General features: G+C 36.7%; 1 non-coding gene across 1 annotated transcript; it reads left to right on the plus strand.

Moving 5' to 3' along the window:
- The first annotated feature begins 7,600 nt into the window (after positions 1-7,600).
- Positions 7,601-7,706, plus strand: LOC122003172. The gene has a single exon (XR_006117837.1). It is a non-coding gene; the product is annotated as a small nucleolar RNA R71 (small nucleolar RNA).
- The last annotated feature ends 235 nt before the right edge of the window (positions 7,707-7,941 follow it).

Consider the following 7,941-nt stretch of genomic DNA (forward strand, 5'->3'; position numbering starts at 1 on the left):
GTTGAAATCCGAGAAATGTTCGAGTTTTATTTTGTAGGGCAATTCACCCCTCCCCTCTTGCCGGCCTCCAAAGGGACCAACAAGTGGTATCAGAGCAAGGCGCTTCAGGAGGACTAACCGCCGATCGAAGCAACAAGATGGCCGGACCAAGTATCGTCCCACCAAAATTCGAGGGGAACTTCGCAGACTGGAAGCGTCGTATGGAGGTATTCCTAAAAACAGATTTTGAAATTTGGTTTATTATAAAATATGGTTTTGTAGCTCAATAGATAAAGATGGAAAAGAAAAAGAAGAGAGTGATTGGACAAAGAAGGAGCAGAATGAGTCGGTAGCAAACAGCCGTGCGGAACATCACCTGCTGAGCGTGTTACCACCTCAAGAGGTCAACCGCATCAGAAACTATTTATCTGCTAAAGAACTTTGGGAGAAGTTCTTGGAACTCCACGAAGGCACGTCCGAAGCAAAGCTCGCTAGAAGGGACATCCTCCGCAACAAACTGATGAATATCCGTCTGGAGAAAGGTGAGAAAGTAGCCAGTCTACATGCAAAGGTAAAAGAACTAGTTACTGGTCTTGAAAACCTTGGTGAAATGGTAACAAACCGGGACACTATACGCTACGCGCTCAACCCGTTTCCAAGAACTCCGGAGTGGACATCAATCGTCGATGCTTACTACATCTCAAAAGACCTGGAGGTAAGTACTTTAAAAGAGTTGTTTTCTACCCTTGAATTACACGAAACTAGATATGCAGAGATATCAAAGGACACAACCCAGACTATGGCGTTGAACGCAACCAACAAGGATGAACCCAAGTCAGACTCCGAAGACGATCAAGAAGCGTACATGGTAAGAAACTTTAAAAAGTTTTTTAGATCTAATAAATTTAAAATGCAGAATAAAAAGAATCAAAAAGGTAGAAGAAAGGTACGGTGCTACCAGTGTTAGAAGGAGGGACACCTAAGGGAAGACTGCCCAGAACTCAAGAAGGTCAAAATGAAGACACCCAAGAAACACAACCTAAAAGCAACTTGGGATGACACTTCTTCATCTGAATCAGAAACTTAAGAATATGCGGGGATTGCACTGATGGCAAGCCACGAAGGACAAAGTATATCATAACCCAGCATCGATGAAGGAGGAGCGACCTCAGATGGAAGTAGCAAAGCAGGGGGAGATTCAGGCTTCAAGTCTGATATGGTAAGTGAGGTATGCCTCTTACCCCTGATGAACTTTACTTTGGTATCAAAGCTATGACTAAATCCATGTATAAATTAGAAAATAAAAATGCCAAATTAGAAAATGAAATTTTAGAAACAAAGAGAATTTTGGCAAAATCATGTCTTATAGAGGATTTTGAAAAATTGAAAATTGAAAATGAAAAACTAAAAGAAGAAATAGAAAGATTGAAAAAATCAAATGGTTCAAATATTTCTACTTTTAGGAATTATAGAGGTTTAAATTGGTATTATAGATTTCATAAAAGTTAAATTAGAAATATATCAAAAATCTATATACCTAGGAAATACTTGGTTAATCCTGTAGGTAGGAACCTCTACTGGGTTTCAAAAACCTGTTTAATTTAAAATTAAAATCAGACTTAGCATTTTCAGCAAGGAAATTAAACAACTAATTTCTTTATGAGGCTTTGTCTAAGGAAGTGGTTGTTGCTCCAATAACCAAGAAGGCCTAGTGCCTCGCCACGACCTGGAAGCCAAGTATCGAAATGAAAAGTTTAATTGACTAACTGAAAAAGTATTAATTTAAATTACCTAATGCTTTAAAAGAGTTATTCAATTTGTGTTAGAAAATATTTAAAAAAATTTTTTAACTTGACTTAGAAATTTTTATGAAAATTGACTTAGAAATTTTTTATCTTAGAATTTTTTTTGATAATATTGCCTTATAATTTTTCTTAAAATTGACTTAGAATTGTTTCTTATGAATATTAACTTAGAATTTTTTTTAGAAAATTTTTTTTTGGGAATGTTGAGATAAGTTTCAAACTTAAAATTTTTTTTACACTTATGACTGTTTTATCTGAAAAATGTTTTACTTAAATTTTTTTTCGAAAGAAATATTCTGAAGAGTGTCTTTACTTAGACATTATCAAATATTCTACACTTAAAGTTTTTGTTTGAATTTACCTTAGACTTGTTTATAACCCCAATTTTTTATGTGATCAAAGGGGGAGAAGTATGTTAAGTCTAGGGGGAGGTACTATAATTTTTCAATTGAAAAATATTTGGACTTATTTGAATATAAATTGTTTTTATTGCATATGGTCACCCTAACTTAACTTGGGTTGCTCACATCAAAAAGGGGGAGATTGTTGGAACCCCAAGGTGTTTTGATGTGATCAAACAAGCTAAGTTAGGTCCTGCGTTTGTTTAACCCTTGTGTCTAAGTGTGCAGGAGTTTAGGAACACAGGAAGTCGAGCGGAAGACGCGGCTAGCGAGAAGGACGGCACGGGGAGAGAGCCGACGGGCTCGGTGCGTCCGAGGGACGAGGTGACCGTGGAAGAGTACACCGGTGGACGAGAAGAACGTGCGCGGCATTCGAGGGATGAGAAACTGGGAAGGAAGGCTGCTCGAGGAGAAGGCCGGAATTTTGGTTCGGGTGCGCCCTATTCCGGATGACCGAGATCACCCAAGCTAGCGGAGCCGGAGCGAACAAGACCCGGACCGAGACGAGCTGAGCCGAAGCGAAAAAGTCAACTGTGTTGACTTCAGGGCTCAGGGCGCCCTGAGCAGCCCGGGGCGCCCGGAACCCTTCCGGGCGCCCGGAGATGACTTTTTGACCAGGATCGAGATTTGACTCGATCCGACCGTTGGGGGATAAAATTTATCCCCCCAGGGCGCTCGGAACCCCTTCGGGGCGCCCCGACCAGTGCTATAAATATAGCACTGATCTGCACAGCTTATTAAACGAACTTGTAATCAATTCCTTCTGTGCTTTCAATTCTGTTCTTTTCATTTGTGCTGTCAACGTTGTAAAGAGGCTACTCCGCCCATAGGAGAATCAGATAGTGCGCTTACTTTCCTTGTATTAGCAATCCCCTGATTGCAAACCAAGTAAAATTCTGGTGTCTGCTTTTCTTTACTTAGTCTCTTTTATTTATTTATTACAAGTGTTCATTATATAGTTGAAATCTGAGAAAGGTTCGAGTTTTATTTTGTAGGGCAATTCACCCCTCCCCTCTTGCCGGCCTCCAAAGGGACCAACAGATACAAGTTTATTATAAACTTAGAACTAAAGAAATAAAAGAAAATAAGGAAAATGAACTTGGGTTACCTCCCAAGAAGCGCTTGTTTAAGGTCATTAGCTCGACCACCTCATTAGATTCATCTAAATCTCGCTCTTGGAGGGGTAAGATATTTTAGAACCCTCCTACCAGGGGTTCTTATTATGGATAGAGCTTTCATCAATGGAGCTACAAAGTAAAGTATAACTCTCTCCATATTCGTCTTCTTAAAAAAATTTTTAGGTGGTCGAAGACGGTTCAAATTGAGCTTCCAATCATTAGCCCAAGTGAAATCTGCACATGCAAAGAAAGTACAAATCTCCTACAAACATATTAGATAAGATAGAGCCATAATCATATTAAGATAAGCAGAATAAGAAATAAAAACTAAATCATATCCAACAAAGTCAATGATAGGTACCTCTATAAAATTTTCCAAAAGATCACAAGTGTTGGTTGCTACTTGGAAAACCTAGAGGTTCCACTGTACAAAAATTTTGTACAAAGGTCTGAACCTTTTCCTAGCTACCATGTGTTCTTTTAAATTAAATTTTGGATCGCCTGCGGAACTTAACACGTTTGATCCAAAACTTAATCTATTCGTTCTTTTAGGTTTTGACTTGGGTCTCCTGCGGAACTTAACACGTTCGACCCAAATCACCTTAAGTTATTAATTCCATTAAATATTAATTTCCATAATTGGTTCCCAGTACTGACGTGGCGAGGCACATGACCTTCTTGGATATGGGAGCAACCACCACCGACTAGACAAAACCTTTTATGGAAAGATAATATTTAATTTCCTAAAATAACTTTAGGTTAACCGAAAAGAACAATCAAATCACAAGGGAAAGAAAAACAAAAGAACACTATATCAAAAACAAATTCGAAACTCTAGAATCGTATGCCTCTTGTATTTAGTATTATTTCCAAAAATAACTAGTATGATGCGAAAACAAAAAATACTAGTTATACCTTTTAGAAAGACCTCTTGATCTTCTACCGTATTCCTCTTCTAACCTCGGACGTTGTGTGGGCAACGATCTTCCGAGATGAGAACCACCAAGCACCTTCTTCTTCCTTGTAAGTTTCGACCATCAAAACTTCTTCTAGGATGAAGAGGTTCGGCCACCACCACCATGCTCCAAGGGATGCTAGAAACGAGGCTTGCTTTCTCTCCTTCTTCTCCTTCCTTGATCCGGCCACTAACAAAAGCTCCACCAAGAGATAAGTTTCGGCCAACAAGAGGAGAGGAGAGAAATAGGGTCGGCCACACCAAAGAAGAAAAGAGAGGAAGAAAAAGAATAGAGTTGTTCCCCATGAAGCCTCCTCTATCCCCTCTTTTATAATCCTTGGTCTTGGCAAATAAGGAAAAATTAATAAAACCTTCCTTAATTCTTTTGCCATGAAAAAGAAAAATTAATTAATTAATTTCCTTTTTCCAACTTATTTGGCCGGCCACCTACAATCCACAAATCAAGGAAAGTTTTAATTAAAATAAAAATTAAAACTTCCTAATTTGTTTCTAGAAATTTATAAAAATTTCTCCAATAATTTTATCCCTTCATGATTGGTTAATAAAAAGGAAATTTTATAAATTAAAATTTTTCTTTTAAACATATGGATAAAAAGAAAGTTATCTCTAAAAATTAAAATATCTTTTAATCTACAAATAAGGAAAGATATCAAATCTTTTCTTAATCTTTTGTAGAAACTTATAAAAGAGAATATTTAATTTTAAACTCTCTTTTAAATCATGAACATGATTAAAAAGGAAAGTTTTCTTAAAATTTAAAATCCACCTTTAATCAACAAATAAGGAAAGATTTCAAATTTTAAACTCTCTTTTAAACATGTAGATGATTTACAAATAAGGAAAGTTTTTACCAAAAATTAAAACCATCCTTTTAAACTACAAATAAGGAAAGAGATTAATCTCTTCTCTTAATCTTTTGTAGAAAGTTATAAAAGGAAATTTTTAATTTTTAAACTTTCTTTTAAAATCATGATATCCACATAAGAAATAATTTTAATAAAAATCCTTTTTAATATTCTAGTGGCCGGCCACCTAAGCTTGGGACCCAAGCTTTGGCCGACCACCTACATGGCTCATCCATTTGGTCTTGGCCGGCCCTAGCTTGGGTTCCAAGCTAGCTTGGCCGACCCCATTGGATGGGTAAGAAGGTGGGTATGCGGTGGGTATAAATCTCTATATACTAGAGGCTACGATAGGGACCGAGAGGAGGAATTGGTTTTGGTCTCCCGATGAAATTCCCGTGTTCGCCCCAACACACAACTTAATTTCATCAATAATAATTCATTCCACTAAAGAACTATTATTGAACTACCGCACCAATCCCAAATTACATTTTGGGCTCCTTTTATTATGAGTGTGTTAGTCTCCCTGTGTTTAAGATAACAAATGTCCACTAATTAAGTAAGTTACTGACAACTCACTTAATTAATATCTAGCTCCAAAAGTAGTACCACTCAACTTCATCGTCATGTCGGACTATGTCCACCTGCAGGGTTTAACATGACAATCCTTATGAGCTCCTCTTGGGGACATTCTCAACCTAGATCACTAGGACACAGTTTCCTTCTATAATCAACAACACACACTATAAGTGATATCATTTCCCAACTTATCGGGCTTATTGATTCATCGAACTAAATCTCACCCATTGATAAATTAAAGAAATAAATATCAAATATATGTGCTTGTTATTATATTAGGATTAAGAGCACACACTTCCATAATAACTGAGGTCTTTGTTTCTTTATAAAGTCAGTATAAAAGAAACGACCTCTAATGGTCCTACTCAATACACTCTAAGTGTACTAGTGTAATTATATAGTTAAGATAAACTAATACCTAATTATACTACGACCTTCCAATGGTTTGTTCCTTTCCATTATGGTCGTGAGCTACTGTTTATAATTTATAAGGTACTGATAACATGATCCTCTGTGTGTGACACCACACACCATGTTATCTACAATATAAATTAATTGAACAACTTCATTTATCATAAATGTAGACATTTGACCAATGTGATTCTTATTTCTAGATAAATGTTCATACCAAAAGCTAGGCTTTTAGTATACACTCTAACAACAAGAAGTACTAACCTTGCTTTGCTGAGAAATACTTGATATTTCTAAACATGCGAATGTGATTTCCTCTGAATCAAATGATGGTTCTGGCTTAGGCTCAGGTGTTAGCGATATCAAAGATGATGATTCTTGAGACTCAACCATATTTACATGAGTCCCTACACATTGGTCCACAACATACTCAATCCTTGCAACTCTTACAACATCTAAGGATTATGTGGACAAAGGAGGTGATTCTTGAGATGCTACTTCCACAACACAGCTCCCTACACATTGTTCCATATCAACATCATCAACACAAACATCAAAAAACAAACCCACATCAATATCCTCAATAGGAGAATCAACTATAGGAGGATCAATAACTTCACTTACAGTTTTAAATTGATCTACCACATCACATTCATCATCTGAAAATTTAATGTCACGACAACACCCTGTAAAATTTGGAGATAGATATGAAAACTTATTTACCACTGCTTTATCTTCACAATCCTCATCTGAAGAGTCTTTATCTTTATACAAATTCAAAATTCTGCACTCAACCTTACCAGTGTCGCAGAATTTTTTAAAGTCATAGTTCTCATTGACCCCCACTAACCTTTGTGGAAAAGGAACCATTAGTGAAGGTCTTGGGAAAGGTACTTCTAATTTCCCATATTCCCTTTTAGCTTGTGGAGGAGATTTAACTTGCTTATCTAGTGTTGGTATGATCAATCGTTGAGGGAAAGGTACTTATGGCATTTGAGAACCTCCTGGAATAATGGAACTGAGTTCATGTGGTCTTCTATTGTTCTTCTCCTCAATTCTAAACATGTCATTCTTCAAAAGTTCTTCATGATTTTTTTCAATTCTCAACCCAACATCATCACACTTTTCACTAGAACTTGTCTACGAAGGAGGGGGATCTTCTTTAAACTAATTTGAAACAATACTTTCAATCTTTGCCCCTAAATGTTTGAACTCCCCATTCTGTGACTTGTGATTTTCAAAACTCGTAGATGGTTGAGTTACAATTTGTTTGACAGGCTCTATAGCATTTATGGCTTGCACTCCTTGAATGTTTGAGGGAGATTTTATCCAACTTATATCCGACCATTCTTGAAGGTTCAATGTCCATAACATATATGCTTCATCTACACTTTTGTCCATAAAAGAACCTCCAGCTGATGAATCCAATAAACTCTTGTCTGAGAAAGAAATTCCCCCATAGAATATGTATAAAATCAATCATTTTTCAAAACCATGATGAGGACACTGTCTTTGAAGACTCTTAAATTTATCCCATGCTTCAAATAATGATTCTCCGTATGCCTGAGCAAAATTTGTTATGCAATTCCTCATATACATTGTTTTGCTTGGAGGGAAAAATGATTCAGAAATTTCTTCTCCAATTGTTCCCAACCTGTGATGCTTTGAGGATGGAGAGAATATAACCAAGTCCTTGCTTTATCCTTGATACTGAAAGAAAATGTCATCAATCGAACTGCATCTGCTGACACTCCTTCACATTTCACCATATCACAAATCTCTAAAAATGTTTCAAGATGCAGATAAGGACTTTCTGATACTTTTCCTCTA

The sequence above is a fragment of the Zingiber officinale genome, chromosome 7A (assembly GCF_018446385.1).
Source record: "Zingiber officinale cultivar Zhangliang chromosome 7A, Zo_v1.1, whole genome shotgun sequence".
Taxonomy (NCBI): Eukaryota; Viridiplantae; Streptophyta; class Magnoliopsida; order Zingiberales; family Zingiberaceae; genus Zingiber; species Zingiber officinale.